Source organism: Lissotriton helveticus, chromosome 5_1, assembly GCF_964261635.1.
Source record: "Lissotriton helveticus chromosome 5_1, aLisHel1.1, whole genome shotgun sequence".
Lineage (NCBI taxonomy): Eukaryota > Metazoa > Chordata > Amphibia > Caudata > Salamandridae > Lissotriton > Lissotriton helveticus.
The window spans coordinates 232,279,411-232,303,108 of NC_136065.1; positions in this window are offsets into that span (position 1 = coordinate 232,279,411).

Consider the following 23,698-nt stretch of genomic DNA (forward strand, 5'->3'; position numbering starts at 1 on the left):
GTGTGTGTCATGTGTTATATTGAGCTTGCTGTTTGTGTTCCGTAAAATGCATCTGCTGTTGGTGTATCTAACATGGGTCTGTGTTGAGATGGGAATGGTTTCACATCTATGCACACCATGCCACATGTGGATTCCCACGGCTGTTGAGTCAGTGTGCATCAGACATCATATTTCCCCAGGCATACATGTCTGCGTCGTGTCAATTGCTGTGTTGTTTTGTTGTCACGTGTACACCTTAATCGCAATGTGTTTGATATGTACATTTGACATTCCATGTGACCTGTGCGTGTGCCTTGCAGTCAGCTGTCTGGATGGGATGACTTCCTTCCACTGCAGGTATGGTGACGTGTGTCACACCGGTGATATCTCGAGCTGTTCACTCAGACCAGACCAGCAGCTCATTTCAGGGCATGTCATGTTGATTTGTCAATCAACAGGTGTATCTGGCTTTTCGTAGGAGTGCCAGCAAGCTGGCATATGTGCCCTGGATGTATTGCACACGCCAGACTCCATAGTAAACAGATGTCTAGTAGCAGTTTTGCATGTGCTATGTACATTGCCATTGATGTTGACTGACTGTCAATCTTCATTATTCCCAAATATGTCATGCAGGGCATCGCCTGTACCAAGGCCATTCCCGGACTTGGCTACCATGAGGGAACGTGCCTGCATCCGACATTACAGATTCACTCAACAGTTGACGAACAAGCTGGCACCACATCTCCAACCACAACACAGGTATCCTACTGCACTGACCCCCAAGATAAAGGTGATGGCAGCCCTACATTTTTTTGCTACAGGTACGTTTCAATTAACCATAGCTGATGTTGGTGGGATGTCACAGACGATGTTCAGCCATGTCCTGCGTGATGTTTTGGCAGCCATATTGGAGCACATTGATGAATTCATCAAATTTCCTACTCCTGTAGAGTTGACAGATGTCAAGGGTGATTTCTATGCCCTGGGAGGGATGCCACATGTCATTGGGTCCATTGATGGGACACATGTGACTTTGGTGCCACCACAGGCACAGGAGCAGGCTTACCGCAACCGTAAACATTACCATTCAATAAATGCCCTTGTGGTGTGTCTTGCTAACATGCTGATTTCCCACGTTTTTGCACGTTTTACAGGTTCGGCACATGATGCATTCATCATGAGGCATAGCAGGGTGCCACAAATGATGCTGCAGCTGCGCAACGAGCGGGCATGTCTTGTTGGTGGGTAAACTCTGTTTGTCCTGTGTGTTTCAGTATCTTTTGCTCTTATGGCATCTCCTGACCCACTTATTTACATGATGTATCTATGTAGGGGACTCGGGATATCCCAACATGCCATGGCTAATGACACCTTTACGCAACCCAAGAACAGCTCCAGATCAGCTATACAATAATGCACACAGGCAGATCCGGTGAGTGATGTAGAGGACGTTTGGCCTCCTGAAGAGCCGATTCCGGTGCCTCGATAAGATCGGTGGATCCCTCCCATATGCACCGGACAAGGTCTGTAAGATCTTCATCGTGTGCTGCATGCTGCACAACATGGCAGTTGAGAAGGCAGTGCCACTCATCCTGGATCCTGAGGAGCTGGAACATCCACCTGTTGAGGATCAAGGGCTTGGTCACGATGCAAGTGATGAGGTGGAGGAGGATGATATCCGGAGTCAGCTCATACACGCAACTTCTTCTCATAATTGTGAGTCACTGGGTATGAGTGAGCAAGCTTGTAGCATTGAGTGGCATGTGCTGCAATGTGTGTGTCCAGCTGACTGTATGCAAAGTGACTTTGATGTGTGTTCTGATGTGCCACTTGAGTGCTGATGTCATGCCACACAGTAATACGCAATTACTTTCTTTGAAATTTGCATGTGTCCTACATTGTTCATGTTTCGTAACTGCCCATGTCTGCTGCAAACTTTTTTACCAGTGACCTCTTGTGTGTTTTTCATTCCCAGGTTGCTGTGCCTGTTGTCTGCTCGTGTCATCTTTGTCCTCCTGCTATTCCTCATGATGATTGCAACGTGGGCTGAGTCAGCGTTCCATGCACAGACATGTGTAAATGTCAGTTCGGGTAAGCGATCCAAACAGGCTTTTTGTTGGTACGGTTTGGGAATGTGTGGGAACTGTTTCTTTGCATGTTGTAGTACCATGCATACATGACTCATTACCATGGATAAAATAACATGTAGCACCACTCCCATGACATGACAGTCACCCTTCTTGGCAGTCATCTGTAGTGGAGTGTAGACTCTGGTGAAGGCATCAATGTGTGTAAACCTTGCCCCTGACACATTGCGGATGTAACGGGTTGAGCTTGTGTGGAAAATCACAACAACAGGCTCTATGGGGAATTGCAGCCTCTCTGTGTGCAGCAGGATGTGTTTGACTCATCCACTTAATCTAGTGTGCCTGTACATTTGGATTTCCGACATCCATGTTGTGAAGGTGGGGCCAGCGTATGTTCCACATGTTCTGTCAACTGTCCTGTGAATCTGTTTGTATGGATGCATTCCTCTTTGTGCCAGTATGTCATGTCACTGTCACGTCGCTTCCTCAGGGCCGGTGGAGAACACTGCGGTGCAAGCCTTCTCGGTAAGTGGATGAGAAATTACATTTCCCATGAAGCCAAGAACGTGGTGCTGATGACGTCAAGATGTTGCGCAGAAGCAAATGTAAACGCTTCCCTGGCACCAGTCGGGTTCCGTTCATTCCAGGATACTCCTGTAGCGTGCTGCATATCCTGGTCACGGTAGGGGTGCTTTTGCACCATCGCTCCTTATTACTCTCTGTTGAGTTCCGGTCCAGCACCTTCTTCTGTTTGGCATTTCAAAGCCCAGTTGGACGAGCCGATGACTGGCCCTTGCGGGGCTTTGTTGTGTTTACCTAATTCCCTCCCTCGTTGGATGAGTTTCTTAAGGCTCTTGTGGGGGCTGTGTAATTTCCCTTCTTGACCCTCACTGATTCCCTGGGGAAACTACGGATTTTTGGCTTTGTGTGAGATGCTCAGCAGCGCATTTGAATTTCTGTTTATTGGACTTTATTCATACACTGTGAATTTCTGGATTACCGCAAGGCTTTGATTGCGTTGAAGCAGCCTGCAGAGCGTTATACCCCCTTCATATCGCTGCAATACTCTGCTACCTTTTATGTTTCTTCTGTGATCCGTGTGCTAGTTGCACAATCCTTGGAACAGGATCATAATATTGGGCATTTCTTTTGCAACTCGTACAACATTATCTTTGGTGTGTTATGGTGTTTCATCACCTTTCCATGTGCTATGAATTCATGTGGATTGTTCATCTCTGTTTTCACAGCAGGGGCTTGTAGAGCTCGTCCTGAAGAAAGCTCCAATTCCCCAGTTATATGGCTCTTAAAACATTTTTGGGTATGTTGCTAACTGCTGGATAAATACATGGAAACATATAGAACAGCCCTCTTTGTAAGTGTGTAGTAATGTCCTTGTTCGATCCTCAGATCCAGTAGCCCTTTCTTTACTGTGATCCCAACTAGGATACAGTGGCTGTTGTTTTCCTTTACAGGTATTAATGTTACAGTATAGGTCCTGAGGTATTCTGTGATTCAGTGACAAGAAGTGTTGAATCATTATGCTTGTTTACCTTTGTTTCAGATCTCCCTCCCTGCTGTTCCATTCCTTTTCTTCCCTCGCCTGATCACCCTTTTGAGTCTGTTATTACTACTCAGACCAAGGGGCTATCGGGAGATCGACCCCTTTGAGCATCGCACGTTTCCGAGGATTCAAGGCCGTGACAGTCACAGGCAGTCCTGTGCACATTGGTTCACCAGCAGTACAGGTAGACTCATTACATGACTGTTATTTTCTGCTGAGCAATGACACTGGCCATGGACATTGGCTCATGCAGCATGGCCTCAACACATACTTGATCCGTTTGTGTAGTAAATGTGTTCACCACAGTACAATGTGCCTCATCTCTGTCACCGCAGATCTCTTGCCACTTTGCATGTGTCATCTATAGCATAATTATCAAAGAATGTGTATATGGGTGTATGTGTACTTTGGCAGCATGCATGCAGTCCTTCATGGCTAATGATCCCTATCGTGCATGAAGTAATTGGTTGTGTATGTATTTGTGAAGGTTGCTACCCACAACGGGCAGGCAACACCTGCTGACGCTGTGTGTCCTGGGCGCAGCTTTGCATTTTGGAGCCTGATCATGTGCCCGTCATTTTTGGTGATTGTTCATCCATTTTCTTTGAGTGACCCATGAGTAACCAGACACTCTTTTCCATACACCTGTTACACTGTGCCTTTCTGAACTCCTTGTCTTTGTGTGCTAGTTTTTGCCTAGTTTCTCACCCCTTCAGCCGTCAGGTGTTCACGCATTCCTGCTGCTGCCTCCCCTGCGGCACCGCCCCACCGAGTGCCCTGATTCTGCAACCCACATGCCTCCCAGATGCTCCTCCCTCCCTCCACCCATTCTTAATGCAGGCAGCAGCTTGTCTGTGCCACTGTTGCGCAAACCCTGTGCCAAAGGCATACGGTCAGCGCCCGTCAGCGCCTGCAACGTTCACAGTGCAAGACCCTCTGGTCCTTGCATGACCCACGTAACACAACAGACTCATGCTCCAGCCACCCTCCAAGCAATGAACACCGGACAATCAACCACCTGCTATCAGGCAACCCCTAAGCGCACACACGACAGCTTCGCATGCTGGGTGTGCAACTCCTACTGCCTACACAGCGGTGCCCCGCCTACCAGACCATGTCCGTACAACCAGGTCATGTGCCTCCTACTCCACACCAGCTCCTTCCACCAGCACGCCATTGGACTCTGTTACCTCCTCAACACAACAGCCCCACACATTGCCTTCCTTACAGTAACCTGGTTGTACGCATCCTCAGCACACAACTTCAACATTGCCATCACAGACGGATAGAAGATCACCCGCAGGGACCGCACCAACAATCCAGGAGGATGAATTTCAATTCATTCAGAAGTACACCCTCAGAGTCACATACAATACCAAGGACACACTCAGCATTGTCTTGCACCTGCACTTCAGGTTCACACCAACCCCCTGACCACCCTCAGACAAACACTCATCTACAGATCTCCAGGCCTAAACCCACAATTCCGCTAAGCCATCAACAACTACATCAGCATGCAGGCCCTCACCTCCACAGACTACATGTGGCTGGGGGACAGCAACTTCTGGCTGGAGGACAACCACACCACCATCCTTCATTGGTACATCAACATTTGCATCCAGTTTCCGACAAGCAACACACTGCCCCACACTCCGCTACAGATCCCCCAAGGATGCTTGATCTAAGCCACCACAGACGAGCTGTGTGGCACCCTCGCCCAGTACACTCCAACCAACACCACCGCCACACCCTGCAACCTCACACACTGGATCAGCGACTGATCCAACACTCTTGCCACATTGGCGGACTTTCCTGTGAAGCACAATAACAGTTAAGCCACCTGGGACAAGGCAGACCTACTGGACTCATACAGATCTAGCCGGACTCTTGTGCAAACCTTGCAACACAAACAACAATCAGTTACCTTTCAGCCCTGAAAACCACTACACACAGACATCACCATATCATCAGCACGGACAAGAGGACATCCTTCAGGTAGGGCCTAGGCACCAACACACATGACATCAATGAGCTCATCGGCATTGTGAGTGAACTATCTAACCCCAACTCTCCATCCAAAAGACATCCCACCCTTGCAAGGCCAAGCAAATCCCTCACAACATTCTACCACTGCAAGCTTGTGGACATACACGACAGCCTCGCCACACAGAGGTAGACAGGGCTATTATCCGTGGGACATACCCCCCTGTTGGAAGGGGCGATCCCAGAGGGGCAGGATATGCTCTCCCGACCACTCCGTGACCCACCTCCCCCAGCCGAGCCCTGACGTGCGGATCCCGCCAGGGAGAACTTTGTATCTAAGATCGTACACACTGAGCTCACACCACACTTACGAACGGACACCACACTGTGGAGTTCAGTACCCAAGTACTTTAGCACACAGTAGAAATTAGGTAAAAATGAATACGTATTTACAAGCAATCGTAGGATCGTAAAGTCTCGGTTGTAGGGGGTTGGGAAGCGGGACAGTCACAGTATTGGGCCAATACAAAGCATTCCGTGCGCACCGCTCTCAATCCTCGAGCTGGGGGATACGGACGATGGAGATCGTACTGGCGGCTCCACTCACTTCTTCTCGAGCCAGGTTGTCCAGGTAGCGTCGATGGTCCAGCCGGACCAGAGTACTCCTCGAGCCACGACGAGGTCAGCAGGGCTCAATCCGGAGTGAACAGAGTGGCTGTTAGTTCTTGGGGAGCCGTGACCACGTCAGCAGGGCTCAAGATGTTCCACGAATGCCCTTCGAGTTGCAAGGATGAACAGCGACGAGGTCAGCAGGGCTCCGTGGTTCCACAGTTCCTTCTCCATGAGGATGAGCCGCGACAACGTCAGCAGGGCTCGCACAAGTTCCAAAGTCCAAGTATCGATCTTCTTCACCCAAAAGGCTGAGCCGCGACCAGGTCAGCAGGGCTCTTTTGTCCAGGATTCCACTGCCCGCTGGTTCTAGGGCGGGCCTTGATATAGTGCAGTGGCCCTTTGAAGTCCGGACCCTCGCAGGCGGAGATCTCATGCCTCGGGGCTGATCGTCGGAGTTTTTCGTTGGCTGGCCCTTTGATCCTTTGAAGACGCGCCCGGGAATTTCCAGATGCCCAGCAGGGTCTGGAGCCAGCTCTCGGGGAGACCAGAGGTGCGATCGAAACTCCTTGGCCTTATCTCACTTAGGGAGCCCTCTATCCCCCAGCCGGGCATGGCGTGTCTGGAACCTAAGTTTCGCTGGGGCCGGGGTCACGCAGGGGGCTATGGAGTCAGGGACCTCGGGTAGGGTGATGGCGACCGGGGGCCCTCGGGGGTGATGCAGGTTCTGGGTGCCCGGTACCAGGAAGATGGATGGCGGGATGCTGGAATGGTCGTCCGTCGGTAGGGTCATGTAGGGAGTGGGGCGGACAGGGAACGGGACAACCAGGGGTTTCTGTGGTGCAGGGCTAACTATCGGGGTGCAGAGGAACGGGGGGAACCACGCCATGAGGCCCGGTCCTCAGGTTCTGGACTCCCGGCTCATGTACACCATCCACTCCGGCTCTCCATCAGGACCCTTCACACACAACATCTCAATCACAGCATTATTATATTATTATTATTATTATTATTATACTGACATTTATTGAGCGCGCGGCTACCCCCAACGGGGGTGTCCCGGCGCTGAGGACCGCGAACGAAAGAAACCAAGGTTTAGCAGCTGGAGAATAGGAATGTCTTCAGTTTGCTCCTGAATAGTGATTCTGAATCAGTCAGGCGGAGATTAACCGGTAGGGCATTCCAGAGTCTGGAGGCCACCACCGTGAAAGCTCTGCCACCCTTTCTGGCTAGATGGAATATAGGGGGGAGCAGGAGACGGAGGTGGTTAGATCTAAGTGCACGTGAGGAATGGACTATCTTCAACCTCCGTCTGAGATATCCAGGACCCTTTCCACTCAGTGCCCTGAAGATAAGTACCAGGGCTTTAAACTGGATACGTGCTGCAATCGGCAACCAGTGAAGGTTCTTCAGGTGAGGCGAGATCGAGTGACGGTAGGGGACCTTACAGATCAGCCTGGCCGCAGCATTCTGCACGATCTGTAGCCGGTGTAGGAGGTAGGCTGGCACTCCCACATAAAGGCTGTTTGAATAGTCCAGATGGGAGGTGATGAGAGCATGAAATACTGTCTTCATTGACTCCAAGGGGAGGTAGGGGGAGATCTTTTTTATCATGTGTAGTTTGCCAAAGCAGGCCGACGTGACTTTGTGACTTTGAATTTTAAAGGATAGTTCGTTGTCGATTTGGACGCCGAGATTGCGTGCAGCTTTAACCGGGGAAGGAGGGTTCAGCTCTGGAGGCCACCACTTGGCAGGCAGTAGGGGGGGTCGCTTGATTAAAAAATAGCACTTCAGTTTTGTCGGTGTTAAGTTTTAGAGTGTTCTTAGTCATCCATGCGACAATGTTGGAGAGACATGTTTAAAAATTCACCAATCCATGGTCCGAGTGGTCTCTGAAGGAGAAGATAAGCTGAGTATCGTCAGCGTAAGAGACCACTCTGACCCTGAATGCCTCTATCACCTTTGCCAGGGGTGCAAGATAAATATTAAAAAAGAGAGGACTGAGAGCTGACCCTTGCGGGATACGACAGCTGAGGTTTTTTTTATATTTAGACCAGAAGGGTCGACACCACACCTGTTGTGTTCTGTCCATCAGGAAAGATGTAATCCAGGCCAGAGGGGTGTCACAGATCCCAATATCATGGAGCCTGTCCAGCAGTATGGAGAGGGAGGCCGTGTCGAACGCTGCGGACAGGTCGAGGAGCACTAACATGGCTACCTCACCCCTGTCCACACTTTCCCTCACGGTCTCAGTGACCTCCAATAGTGCCATCTCCGTGCTATAGCCGGACCTGAATCCGGATTGTGAGTCGTGAAGGAGCTCATTAGACTCTAAATAGTCGGAGAGTTGTTCTTGGACGAGTTTTTTTGCTGGTTTGGGGAGAAGCGATATTGGGCGATAATTTCTGTACACAGCCGGGTCCGCCTCTGACTTTTTCAGAAGAGGAATAAATATGGCCTGTTTCCATACCTCCGGGACATGACCCGACTGAAGGGAGGTATTCCATAATGTTGCCAGGGGTTGTACGACAGTTGGCGCCACGGCTGTGAACACCTGGGCGGGCATGGGGTCTAACGGGGAACCTGACTTACATTGCTGTATTTTTTTCACGGCCATATCCAGGGAAATAGGTTCTAGTCACTAGTGGGGGTGAGGTTCAGGGGAGAAATCCCTTCACTAGACCTACCAGTAGTGTTAAAAGAGGAAAAGATGTCAATGACTTTCTCATGAAAAAAGTCAGAGAGACCGTCACAGAGCTCTTGACAGGGCTCAATTGAGTGAGTGAGGGCCGCTGGTTTGCTAAAGTCTTTCACGATTTGATAAAGCTTTTTTGCTGAGTTATCAGCGGTATTAATTTTGCTAGAAAAATATTCTTTCATAGTAGTTTGTTTGATTTGAAGATAGCGAAGATAGCAGATAATCGAAAGAAGATGCATCGCGGAACACGTAACTACATTGACCACAGTCCTTAGGGGTGATACCGCTGGTGTGTGAGTAGTGTGCGACCCCACCCCCAATTGTAATGTTAAAGCTCCCTCGAGCAGTTGGCTGATGAGCCTGGGACCCCGCACCTGCGTGCCTGAGTGGTACTAAACCTGGCAGATATTTGGCAGCCACCGGCAACCCCAGAACACGCCCTATCCCTGCTGACGAGGGGTGATACCCCGAAGCACGTGTCCAGGGATGGCGAAGATAGCGAAGATAGCAGATAATCGAAAGAAGATGCATCGCGGAACACGTAACTACATTGACCACAGTCCTTAGGGGCGATACTGCTGGTGTGTGAGTAGTGTGCGACCCCACCCCCATTTGTAATGTTAAAGCTCCCTCGAGCAGTTGGCTGACGAGCCTGGGACCCCGCATCTGCGCGCCTGAGTGGTACTAAACCTGGCAGATATTTGGCAGCCACCGGCAACCCCAGAATACGGCCTATCCCTGCTGACGAGGGGTGATACCCCGAAACACGTGTGCCAGGGATGGCGAAGATAGTGAAGATGGCAGACAATCGAAAGAAGATGCATCGCGGAACACGTAACTAAATTGACCACAGTCCTTAGGGGCGATACCGCTGGTCTGTGAGTAGTGTGCGACCCCACCCCCAATTGTATTGTTTGATTTTGTGGAACTTTTTTAGCGCATCTTTGTAAGATGTTTTGGCGGCAGGATCATAGGTGCGACGCCATTGGCGTTCGAGCCTTTTACATTTACTTTTTTCTTCCAGCAGTGTCTGGGAGAACCAAGGCGCAGAAGGTTTGGTTCGGGCCGAGGATAGAGTAGTTAGGGGGGTAATGGTCTCTATGGCTGAAGTAAGGGGGCGATTTAAATTCTCGACATCGGCATTCAAGTCGTTGGAGGGATGCCAGTTTAGCTTGGCCAGTGTGGGTTCGAGCGTATTGCACGTAACCTTGTACCACTTTCTTCCTACATTCTTAGTCCTGCAATGAGGAGTGGGGGGGAGTGTCTTGAGGTTAAACGGTATAATAAAAAAATCTGACCATGTCAGAGGAAGTGGTGCTAGGGTGGTGAGGCCTGGTAGGTTAGAGAATATGAGATCCAGGGTGTGACCCGCTATGTGGGTGGGACCATGTACTTTCTGGACAAGGTTTATACCCGCCATAGTTTCTATTACAGACCTAGCTTTTGCGCAGGTGTTGTCGTCGATATGCAGGTTAAAGTCATCTAGAATAGTGAAATGGGGGTGCTTTAGGGAAAGATCCGCCAAGGTTGTTAGTAAGTCTGTAGTGTATGTGGGCTGGGTGTTGGGTGGATTATAAATCAGCGCCCCTGCCAAATTAGGTGTGCAGCCTCGGAAATGCTGAAATACATTGATTTAATCGGCCCAGTTTTAACTAATTTCCTGGAAGTTATCTTCCAGTGCGCTCTAAGAATTATGGCGATCCCCCCTCCCATTTTATTGCCAGGTCTATTAATCCCGACGAATTGGTAGTCTGAGGGGACTACTAGGGTGATGTCTGGGTTGGAGGGATCTTTTATCCATGTCTTCGTTAGAAAAATCACATCCCAGGAGTTGGAGGCAAGGGAAAGCCAGATGTCACTTGCATGCTTCGGCAAGGACTGGCAATTGAGGAGACACGCTTTGAGTTCGCGTGGGGGTGTAGGGCATGGTCCTTATGTAGCATCCCATCGCAGGCGTGGCGGAGGCGGGGCAAGGGAAAAGGAGCAGTACTTGCATGTAAACTGTTTACTAAGCAGTGCGGGGTTGCACTTGGTGTGATTGCCTTCAGTAACGGGTCTCAGTTCAAGGAGTTTCATTCTAGACCAGCTGCGCCACTTTATAGGATGGATTTGGGCAGCATGTCTGGCGCTGGACGCGGCACAGGCGTTGACGGGCGTAGACGGGCTTGCCTTTGCGTGTCCGGAAGTGCATCTCCTTACGTGCACACACGCCCTGGCCCCTGGCTCCACCCTCCCAGCGTTGAGAGTCTTAATTGGCTACCCTCCACAACAATCGGAACTAGCCCGTGGTGGACCGGGGTAGGGGCGGTGAAGTTGTTACTTGCTGGCATTACGGGTGAGCAGAGAACCGGCACATATACAGGTAGGATGATTACACAACAATAAATTTAAAAGGAGCAACGTGAAAGTAATTTTAAAAAGAGCAGCGTGAAACAATCACCTTCTGCAGCAGCTAGCGCAACAGATTGCTATCGCGCATCCACAGCGAGCAGTTTGCGATCTCTGCCTTAAGTGCACACACGCCCTGGCCCCTGGCTCCACCCTCCCAGTGTTGAGAGTCTTAATTGGCCACCCTACTCTCCACAACAATCGGGACAAGCCCGTGGTGGACCGGGGTAGGGGCATACCCCATCCCTGAAGCCCACCTCCGGCACGTCATGAATGTCTCCTTTGAGTACTCCACATTCCATGGGAGCTGGAGGCATGCAGAGACCCAGGCCCTTCTTCAACAACGGGCGGCAGTACTGCAGGATCTCCTGGAACATCACCCTGCTTCCCTACACGGCAAATGTCATCAAGAAGACAGTCAACGAGCAACTGACCAACTCCCTCCAAGCAAACACCTCCAGGCAACCCGCCCCAGTCCATCTTCCACAGTAATCACACCACTGCAACCGCCCTCATTGCCACCACCAACGACATCTTGGACCCTGCTCAACAATGGTGAGACCACCACCCTCACCCCCCTAGACCTCTCAACGCCATTCTACACCATGTGCTACCACACTGTCAGATCACACATCTCCAACACTGGGATCCAGAGGAGGGCTTAGGATTAAATTGCCAAGTACCTCACCAGCAAGGCCCAGGGAGTCTGCCTAACCCTTTCAGCACGTAGTACACTGGGGTCATCTGGCCCATGCCCCAGGGCTCATCTCTCAGAGTGACGATCTTCAATGTCTCCATGACCCCCCTCTCCACCATCACATGCGCACAAGACCTCATCATCATATCCTATGCCATTGACACCCAGCTGCTCCTCACCCTCACCAAAGACTTAGCACCTCCCAGATCCAACCTTCAAGAAGGCATGAGGTCCGTTGACAAATGGATAAACATCAGCCACCTGAGGCTGGATTTGGACAAGACTGAGGTCATCATCTGAGGATTGTCCCCTTACGGCTGGCACAACTCCTTGTGTCCCACCGGCCTGGGCAGCACACCAGCACCCAGTGGCCACGCACGCAAGCTGGTGTTCATCGTAGACTCCTCGCTCACAATAACCATGCAACTCAACACCATCTCTACCTCATGCTGCAACACCCTCCGCATGCTGAAAATTATCCTCAGATAGATCCACTCCAAGGCAAGACAGACAGTCACCTAGGTCCACGACACCAGCCGGGTCAACTACGGCAACGCCCTCTACGCAGGAACAACAGCCAAACTCCAGGAGGACTTGTACACATCCAGGGTGCATCCGCACACCTCATCCTCAACATCCCCTGCCACAGCCACATCACCGTCCACCTGAGATACCTACAATGGCTCACTGTCAACAGCAGGATCACCTTCAGACTCCTCATCCACACTCAGGAGGCACTCAACAACCCCAGACCCAAAAACGACCTTGTATTTCTCTCATCCAACACCCCATTGCTCCAACTCCTTCCAGCCAACCTTGCCCTGGCCACCATTCATCACATTCACAGAACAACTGCATGCGGGAGATAGTTCTCCCACCTCGCCAAACAGACCTGGGACTCCCTCCCCGGACACCTCCACATGACCCATGACCTCTACGCCTTCATGATACTCTTCCAAACCTGTCTGTACGAGCAGTATGGCAAGCCCCCCCCTCAGCAGCTTGAAACCATCACGGGTGAGTTTTGCGCTCCATGTATGTATTTGATGATACATTGTGACCTATGTGTGTCCTCGACCGGACTCATATCCCAGTGTATGGATGGCTTGAGTTTGTTCCACACTCAGGCATACTTTGACATATCCCTTCACGTATGTTGTTGACTCATGCTAAATGACTGCAAAATCAATTTTCCTTGTCATTATTTTGTTTATTTATCTGGCAGGTGCGTGATTCATGAGTAAGTGATAGGTGCTGTACAATAATCCAGAGTATCCAAAGTTCACAGAGGGAGATGTGATGCTTTGCAGTTGGAGTCACCAGAGTCCAGACCACAGTGCTTGGCTTCATTGTTCAGACTGCAACCAGCAAGTCCATGTGGCAGAGTAGGACAGTCAAGGAGGTGATGCTGTTGCACACAAAGTCCAGGTGCCCGACCAGGTGACCTGGGAGATGTGCATGGCCCGCTGCCTCTCACTGTCTTTTCAGTGGAAGGCCCACCTTCCTTGGGGGACCCTCATATGCAGGCCTTTACGATGCATGGGATGCTCCGTCGGATGATTCCTCCTCCTCCTCCCTCCCTGTGCCTGGTGGCGGTCTTCGCCTAGAAGTGTCTTGCCTGGTGACACAGGGAGGGTGCTCCATGTTGTCTGCGATCCGATGGAGTGAATGGCTTATGTCCCTTTGCACCACCAGGAGCTCAGCCAGTCTTGCCTCCATCCATCCTTGGTGTTCTTGTTGACTGGCGTGTTGCTCGGCCTGCAGGTTTTTTATCTCTGTGAGGGTCCCCACTACCTGGCTGATCTCCCTGGTGTTCCGCCGGTATGCCTCCATGATGTTGCGTAGTTCAGACACACCGGCCCCTACAGCTGGCTGGGCAGGTTCTCGCCTCCGCCTGGCGCCACTCCCACCACCCCTGCCCACACGAGCCTGGCCTGCAGTTGTGGGCACATTGGATCGACGGGACCCCTGAGAGATGGCAGTGGTGGTGTTGTCTGCCACCTCCTGGGTGCCCGGCGAACCTTGTCCCTCATTGTCAGACTGGCTTAGTTGTTCACTGTGGGCAGGGCTCCTAGATGTCTGCTGGGATGTGGCAGGAATGGTGGTGGTGGTTGGCACAGATGTTCCTGATCCAGGTGCTGCACGGGTTTGGCCACCAGAGGTGCCAGGTTGGGCAAGGTCATCTGTGGAGTGGTGAGAGGCGTCGCTGTTCCGCACGATGCCCTGTGGGTGTGAGAGACAGACAATGTTAATGCCATTTAATGCTACATCCATTTTTCATACACATTGTAGTTGGCACTGTTCTACTTGGTAGTTGTCTATGGTTTGGATTGGCCTCAATGTTCACTTGTGGATGGGTATGTTGTGGGGTCAGATTGATATGAGACCAAGAGTCATTGACATATGGAGGCATACTTACAGTAACTGGCACATCCCTGCATATCATCAGGGATTCGCCAGTCATTGTGCACCACAGCTCCGCAAGCATGGATGCAACACATTTACAATGCGGAGCACTATGGGCGAAAAACGGCACAGCTGCGTCATGCATCTGTGCCGTAGAAGTGGCGTATTGCTGGAGTTGCGTCGCAAGCGCAACACAGCTCCAGCAATGCTCTGAGGGGCCCTATCTGCACAATGCTGCATCAATCCTTATGCCTGATTCAAGCATGCACATTGTTTTCACGCAGCATGGGCTTAAAAGTGACTGAGTGAAATCTTGTAGATTTCACTCAGCCACTTTTGGGAGGCCTTCCTGCGCCGGAACACCCCCACCCCCCGCCCCAGGACACATACTTCTGGTGCAGGGCTTTAGAACGTTACATATCTCCCAGATGCGTCACCTTGTAAATACCCAGCACCATGCCGCCGCTGCGTCACAAAGGTAACGCAACAGCGGCGTAAAAGAGGCGCAAGGGGCTTGTGAATCTGCGCTGTGCATTTTTTGCTTGGATGCTTCAGCAGATCTGTATTGGTTTCATTGTGTTACATGTCCATTGTGACAGTGGGGCACTCCATTGCCTGTCCCAGGAGGGTATGTTTGTGTAAGGGGTGTGTGTGACAGTCCGTGCTGGTAGTTGGAGTCTGAGTTGGCATTGTGCCTCCCTCGTGGTGTAGCTGTCCCCCCATGGACCATGCTGCCATGACAGTGGTTGTGAGTTCCTGTCCAAGATATCTGACCTTGTTGTCCTGGTGTTTGTGTTTGCCCTGGTCACAGTAGGGCCTTGTGCTTCCTACACCAGGGCCCAGTGTCAGCTATCTTGTCAGTACTTTCCCACTCCCTGTGCATTGAGCATTGACCTGGGAGATGTGCATGGCCCGCTGCCTCTCACTGTCTTTTCAGTGGAAGGCCCACCTTCCTTGGGGGACCCTCATACGCAGGCCTTTACGATGCATGGGATGCTCCGTCGGATGATTCCTCCTCCTCCTCCCTCCCTGTGCCTGGTGGCGGTCTTCGCCTAGAAGTGTCTTGCCTGGTGACACAGGGAGGGTGCTCCATGTTGTCTGCGATCCGATGGAGTGAATGGCTTATGTCCCTTTGCACCACCAGGAGCTCAGCCAGTCTTGCCTCCATCCATCCTTGGTGTTCTTGTTGACTGGCGTGTTGCTCGGCCTGCAGGTTTTTTATCTCTGTGAGGGTCCCCACTACCTGGCTGATCTCCCTGGTGTTCCGCCGGTATGCCTCCATGATGTTGCGTAGTTCAGACACACCGGCCCCTACAGCTGGCTGGGCAGGTTCTCGCCTCCGCCTGGCGCCACTCCCACCACCCCTGCCCACACGAGCCTGGCCTGCAGTTGTGGGCACATTGGATCGACGGGACCCCTGAGAGATGGCAGTGGTGGTGTTTTCTGCCACCTCCTGGGTGCCCGGCGAACCTTGTCCCTCATTGTCAGACTTGCTTAGTTGTTCACTGTGGGCAGGGCTCCTAGATGTCTGCTGGGATGTGGCAGGAATGGTGGTGGTGGTTGGCACAGATGTTCCTGATCCAGGTGCTGCACGGGTTTGGCCACCAGAGGTGCCAGGTTGGTCAAGGTCATCTGTGGAGTGGTGAGAGGCGTCGCTGTTCCGCACGATGCCCTGTGGGTGTGAGAGACAGACAATGTTAATGCCATTTAATGCTACATCCATTTTTCATACACATTGTAGTTGGCACTGTTCTACCTGGTAGTTGTCTATGGTTTGGATTGGCCTCAATGTTCACTTGTGGATGGGTATGTTGTGGGGTCAGATTGATATGAGACCAAGAGTCATTGACATATGGAGGCATACTTACAGTAACTGGCACATCCCTGCATATCATCAGGGATTCGCCAGTCATTGTGCACCACAGCTCCGCAAGCATGGATGCAACACATTTACAATGCGGAGCACTATGGGCGAAAAACGGCACAGCTGCGTCATGCATCTGTGCCGTAGAAGTGGCGTATTGCTGGAGTTGCGTCGCAAGCGCAACACAGCTCCAGCAATGCTCTGAGGGGCCCTATCTGCACAATGCTGCATCAATCCTTATGCCTGATTCAAGCATGCACATTGTTTTCACGCAGCATGGGCTTAAAAGTGACTGAGTGAAATCTTGTAGATTTCACTCAGCCACTTTTGGGAGGCCTTCCTGCGCCGGAACACCCCCACCCCCCGCCCCAGGACACATACTTCTGGTGCAGGGCTTTAGAACGTTACATATCTCCCAGATGCGTCACCTTGTAAATACCCAGCACCATGCCGCCGCTGCGTCACAAAGGTAACGCAACAGTGGCGTGAAAGAGGCGCAAGGGGCTTGTGAATCTGCGCTGTGCATTTTTTGCTTGGATGCTTCAGCAGATCTGTATTGGTTTCATTGTGTTACATGTCCATTGTGACAGTGGGGCACTCCATTGCCTGTCCCAGGAGGGTATGTTTGTGTAAGGGGTGTGTGTGACAGTCCGTGCTGGTAGTTGGAGTCTGAGTTGGCATTGTGCCTCCCTCGTGGTGTAGCTGTCCCCCCATGGACCATGCTGCCATGACAGTGGTTGTGAGTTCCTGTCCAAGATATCTGACCTTGTTGTCCTGGTGTTTGTGTTTGCCCTGGTCACAGTAGGGCCTTGTGCTTCCTACACCAGGGCCCAGTGTCAGCTATCTTGTCAGTACTTTCCCACTCCCTGTGCATTGAGCATTGACCTGGGAGATGTGCATGGCCCGCTGCCTCTCACTGTCTTTTCAGTGGAAGGCCCACCTTCCTTGGGGGACCCTCATATGCAGGCCTTTACGATGCATGGGATGCTCCGTCGGATGATTCCTCCTCCTCCTCCCTCCCTGTGCCTGGTGGTGGTCTTCGCCTAGAAGTGTCTTGCCTGGTGACACAGGGAGGGTGCTCCATGTTGTCTGCGATCCGATGGAGTGAATGGCTTATGTCCCTTTTGCACCACCAGGAGCTCAGCCAGTCTTGCCTCCATCCATCCTTGGTGTTCTTGTTGACTGGCGTGTTGCTCGGCCTGCAGGTTTTTTATCTCTGTGAGGGTCCCCACTACCTGGCTGATCTCCCTGGTGTTCCGCCGGTATGCCTCCATGATGTTGCGTAGTTCAGACACACCGGCCCCTACAGCTGGCTGGGCAGGTTCTCGCCTCCGCCTGGCGCCACTCCCACCACCCCTGCCCACACGAGCCTGGCCTGTTGTTGTGGGCACATTGGATCGACAGGACCCCTGAGAGATGGCAGTGGTGGTGTTGTCTGCCACCTCCTGGGTGCCCGGCGAACCTTGTCCCTCATTGTCAGACTGGCTTAGTTGTTCACTGTGGGCAGGGCTCCTAGATGTCTGCTGGGATGTGGCAGGAATGGTGGTGGTGGTTGGCACAGATGTTCCTGATCCAGGTGCTGCACAGGTTTGGCCACCAGAGGTGCCAGGTTGGTCAAGGTCATCTGTGGAGTGGTGAGAGGCGTCGCTGTTCCGCACGATGCCCTGTGGGTGTGAGAGACAGACAATGTTAATGCCATTTAATGCTACATCCATTTTTCATACACATTGTAGTTGGCACTGTTCTACCTGGTAGTTGTCTATGGTTTGGATTGGCCTCAATGTTCACTTGTGGATGGGTATGTTGTGGGGTCAGATTGATATGAGACCAAGAGTCATTGACATGTGGAGGCATACTTACAGTAACTGGCACATCCCTGCATATCATCAGGGATTCGCCAGTCATTGTGCACCACAGCTCCGCCAGCATGGATGCAACACATTTACAATGCGGAGCACTATGGGCGAAAAACGGCACAGCTGCGTCATGCATCTGTGCCGTAGAAGTGGCGTATTGCTGGAGTTGCGTCACAAGCGCAACACAACTCCAGCAATGCTCTGAGGGGCCCTATCTGCACAATGCTGCATCAATCCTTATGCCTGATTCAAGCATGCACATTGTTTTCACGCAGCATGGGCTTAAAAGTGACTGAGTGAAATCTTGTATATTTCACTCAGCCACTTTTGGGAGGCCTTCCTGCGCCGGAACGCCCCCACCCCCCGCCCCAGGACACATACTTCTGGTGCAGGGCTTTAGAACGTTACACATCTCCCAGATGCGTCACCTTGTAAATACCCAGCACCATGCCGCCGCTGCGTCACAAAGGTAACACAACAGCGGCGTGAAAGAGGCGCAAGGGGCTTGTGAATCTGCGCTGTGCATTTTTTGCTTGGATGCTTCAGCAGATCTGTATTGGTTTCATTGTGTTACATGTCCATTGTGACAGTGGGGCACTCCATTGCCTGTCCCAGGAGGGTATGTTTGTGTAAGGGGTATGTGTGACAGTCCGTGCTGGTAGTTGGAGTCTGAGTTGGCATTGTGCCTCCCTTGTGGTGTAGTTGTCCCCCCATGGACCATGCTGCCATGACAGTGGTTGTGAGTTCCTGTCCAAGATATCTGACCTTGTTGTCCTGGTGTTTGTGTTTGCACTGGTCAGGCCTTGTGCTTCCTACACCAGGGCCCAGTGTCAGCTATCTTGTCAGTACTTTCCCACTCCCTGTGCATTGAGCATGGTGCATGGGTGTGTACCTGGGCCATATGGGATGAGGGCAATTGTGCATGGGCGTCCACAGAAATGTTTCTAGGGGTGGGCACATTTTTAACTTCATCCCCATCCCCTTTGCACCCTTCTCCCCACTGCCTTACACACTTCTCCCCACTGCCTTGCACCCTTCTCCCCCTCTGCCTTGCACCCTTATCCACCTTGAACCCATATCCCCCTTTGCCTTGCACCCTTCTCTGTCTTGCCCCCTTCTCCCCTCTGCCTTGCACCCTTCTCGCACTCTGCCTTGCACCCTTCTCGCCCTCTGCCTTGCACCCTTCTCGGCCACCCCCTTGCACCCTTCACACCCAATGGAGGGGGTTGCCACCTTGAACAATGGCACCATTTCAAAAGCAGGATGGACTAGGGCCGGCCCAGACTGGGCCCACACCAGATGCACTGGTGATCCGGGGGGGAGGGGGGGGGGGAACAAGAGCCCTCCTTACCCCCCCTGCGAACGCCCATGCAATTGGGTCTGATTTGGAGTCCCGCAATGCATTTTGTGACACCCACCCTCCCAGCATACCGGACGTCCATTTTTGTGTCTGTGCTTCCTGTAGCATGGGACATAGCATGGCCTTGCTTTCTCAATGGGGCATACACATGTTAATGGCATTAGCGTTATTTTTGGATGTAGTTCTGGGCGGTGGGCGCTTGGGGGTTTGTGCGGGAATATTTTGTACTTGGGGTGTGGATGCCATTACCCCCATGTTACAGGAGTTGTTTGTGTACTCACCAGGCTCTACTACTCCTTCAATTCTGTGTACTCCCACCGGTGGAAGCAGGGCCATCACCTTCTCCTCCCAGGGCTGGTACTGTACTGGTCTGCGGGGACCACCACCTCCAGTGTGCTGTGCGTACTCTTCGTCCATTTTCTGCTTGATCATCCTCCCCAGATCGTACCACCTGGCCTGGCACTCCTTCCTTGTGCTTCTGATGGGTGCAACAGCATTCACCCGATTGACTATCCTCTCCCACAGGCGGGTTTTCTCAGCTATGCTGGTCCGTCTGACAAATGTGCCAAACAGCTGTGGCTCGAATCTGATGACTTTGCTTACAAGGATCTCCATCTCCTCCTTTGTGAACTTTGGATTCTTCTGTGTGGACATGGTGTGGGGTGACGGTGTGTATGGATATGGGTGTGTGGGTCTGAATGTGAATGGGGTATGTGTGAAGGTGGATGTGTGCAGTTGGTGGTGTGTTGTCAGTGTCTCTTGCAAATTGGGTCTGTTGCAAAGGATCATGGTTTATGTGTGTGGGCCCCCTTTTTTGGACCATTTGTGGGTGGGGCTTAGTTTGAATTTTTGGTGGGTGTGTTATAAGGTGTGGTTCTGAGTTAGCCCCTCTGTTTGCCTGTTCGGATCTGCCCAGGACATTAATTCCCATGGTTTGTACACTGGAGACGTGTTTTGTGGTGTTGTGTGAGTCGTTTTCACCCTCCTTGTGCTGTTTTACAGTGTCCGCGTGGTTCAGTACGGCTCGTTTAGTTGTATTTGCTTCTGTTTATTTGTGTGTCCAACGCATCGTTCTCGCGGTACGAGTCGTTTTCAGCCTCCTTGTCCTGTTTTACGGGGTTCGCGTGCGCTTCGTTCAGTGTGGGTTCGTCTCGTATTTGATTGTGTGGCTCGCTCATACGCGACATTTTTACGGGGTTCGCGTGTGCTTCGTTCAGTGTGAGTTCATCTTGTATTTGATTGTGTGGCTCGTTCATATGCGACGTTTTTACGGGGTTCGCGTGCGCTTCGTTCAGTGTGGGTTCATCTCGTATTTGATTGTGTGGCTCGCTCATACGCGACGTTTTCCATACAAATTGCAGCTCATAGGCGAGCTTTCCTTACAAATCGCAATCTGATTCCCCGGTCTGGATCGTACTTGTCGGGTTGTACAGCATGTTTACGATTCATACGGTTCACTTTCAGGGGCCGTATCGTACGGATTTTCTCTTGATTTTCGTACAGTTCGCAACGATTCGGTCGTATATTTTTCGTACGTATCGTACTACGCGATTCGGACGGAATTGTACAATTCGTACGGAAAGGGCTACAGATTCGAATCGTCGTACGGATTAGTTTACCGAATCGGAATCGGTCCCAAAATGTGCTATGGCAATATCACTGGTGATATTTTGTACTTAAAATAAAATTAAAAAAACACATTACATATGGGTGTGTTCAGAATTCTGAGCTGCCCTGGAAGTTCTAATGAGAGCTCATTTCAAGCTTCAGGTCCAGTCAAAGATACATTTGCTCCAATGTCCCCCCCATGTCACTCACTATGCACATATTGCAACAATTGCTAGTGTACTTCATCCGTATTAAGAGGGCAAGGTTATGGGTGACCTCCTGTCCATGTGGTTGACAGATGGTGCAGGGGTCCTGGAAGTCAAATGCAACCGACAAAATGGCCATTCCCTGCTCTCAGTGGGCTGGACAGCTCTGCCAGGGCCCCAGGCTACAGTCCTGGTGAGGCAAGACTGTGGTCCTTGTGCTGACTAGCTGTGTCGTAGAGGGCTCGGGGAGGGCTCACCTGCTTTGGAAAGACCTGACTGGTGAGGTGCCATGGTACCTCGGTGTTGTGCATAAGCCTGTTGTGTCTTAGAGCGCCCAGGATAGGCTTTTGCAAGCCCAAGGAGGGCTACCCTACTTTGCTGAGATTAGAAGCTGTGACCTGTCCTCAGGCCACAGCACCAGCTGGCCTAGAACTGCAAGCCCCCAGCACTGGGCTCCATTCTTTGGCCTGCTGTGTTGCAAAGTGTCCAGTATGTTTCTGTGTTTGAGTAGAACCTCGACCCACATATGTCTGCTCAATGTTGAGTTATCTATTTCCCCCCCACCTCATATAGTTGATGGTGTATTACTCCCCTATGAGTTGATTAGGCTTGGTTCCCCAGTTTATGGGTCATCCTTCTCTCCCACATTGGACTTGTGGTTATGCAGAAACACTCTCTGTGTTAGGCTCCCTCAACGGGATCATTCACCATCTTAGGGCATGATTTCAAGTATGCCAGGAACCCGCCGTCCATCAGAGTGTAGGAGGTATTTCCTCAGCCACCCTTGCTGGACTATCACCAATAATAATATAGGAGAGTTAGCATCTAAAGACCTCATACCTTTACGACAGATTGGTCTAGGGGAGGTAATGTTGGCAATCAATAAAATAAAATATATGGTAAAGCACTGGGGCCTGATGGGGTTCCGGCTAATGCAAAGGAAAAACACAAAATGCTATGGGCACCTACCTTAACACAGGTCTGCAAAGCACCCACTAAAGGGTGCACTCCTAACACATAGACAGACAGCATAATTGTCCTAATATTTAAAAAAGGCCATAAGTGGGATGCAAGATGCTACCACCCCATATCCCTTCTGGACTCCTCCGTAAAGATTATGGGGCGAATAGTACTTGGGAGACTGGATGCATGGGCCACTGATAATCACATCTTGACAGACTCTCAATATGGGCTTAGGGGGTATATGGGGATGGTACAACAGTCCATTAACCTGAATTTACTTGTTGGTAATTACACGTTGGCCAAGGAAGAACATATTCATCTATGTTTTGCAGACCTAAGTTCTGCTTTCGATTATGTAAACCATGCTAAATTGTGGGAAACAATGACTGATATGGGGCCTCAGATTACTGTTTCATTTTTGCCACAACTATATGCAAGATTGACATCAAGAGTAAGGATGGGAGGTAGGGAGAGTGCACCCCAATCTTTAAGGTGTCTATAGTAATAAGACAAGGCTGTGTCCTTGCACCCTTCCCTTTCTCATTCTACATTAATGGGATAGACAAAACCCTCCAAGAATTGAACACTGATGCCCCGAAAGTAGGCTCCCACCCAACCCCTCTGTCCTGTATGCAGACAATGCAGTTTTAATATCTAGAACTGCAAATGGTCTACAACAACTGATTGAAGCTTTTGTCTCATACATGGAGCAAAGAGACCTAAAATTAAACCTGAACAAGATATTTGTGATGGTCTGCAGGGCTACGAAAAAGATCCACTGTGTGAGGGAATAAAAGTTGATTGAAGTCCAAAGTTTCTCCTATCTAAGCATTTTGTTCTCCTACAACAGTAATTCGGGCCCACACATGGACCAGACAAGACTTAAACAAATTCAAACTATGGAGGCTATCTTTAGATTTTGTAATAAGATAGGTAGCAAACCTATATGTGACATGCTTAAATTATATAGCAGCAAATGCACATCAGTAGCAACCTATGGACCTATAGTGTGGGACAATGCCAATGCAATTACATTTTAAACCTGTGAAAATTCTTTTTTTCGCCGCATGTTGGCTGAACCAAAGTCTACTTATGTGTTTCTCCTACACAAGGAATTGGATGCACCATATGTTGCTTACTTAATACAAGTAGAGCTTTATGTTCCTAGTATAATGTTTGGCGCAAGGAGGGAACAAAGTTTACCAGGAATATATTCAAGGGTTGTTTAGCATTAGAAAATTATAATAAGATTCCATGGCTAGCATATATGGATAAGCTACTGAAAGATATTGACAAAGATCTTTCACTGATAAAACCTGTAGGAATATTGCAATATGGCAAAAATGAAATTAAGAAGAATTACATGGAGAAACAAAGTCAAGAAAGAGTCAGTAGACAAGATAAAATGTTGTCTGCCAGGATACATGACTAGT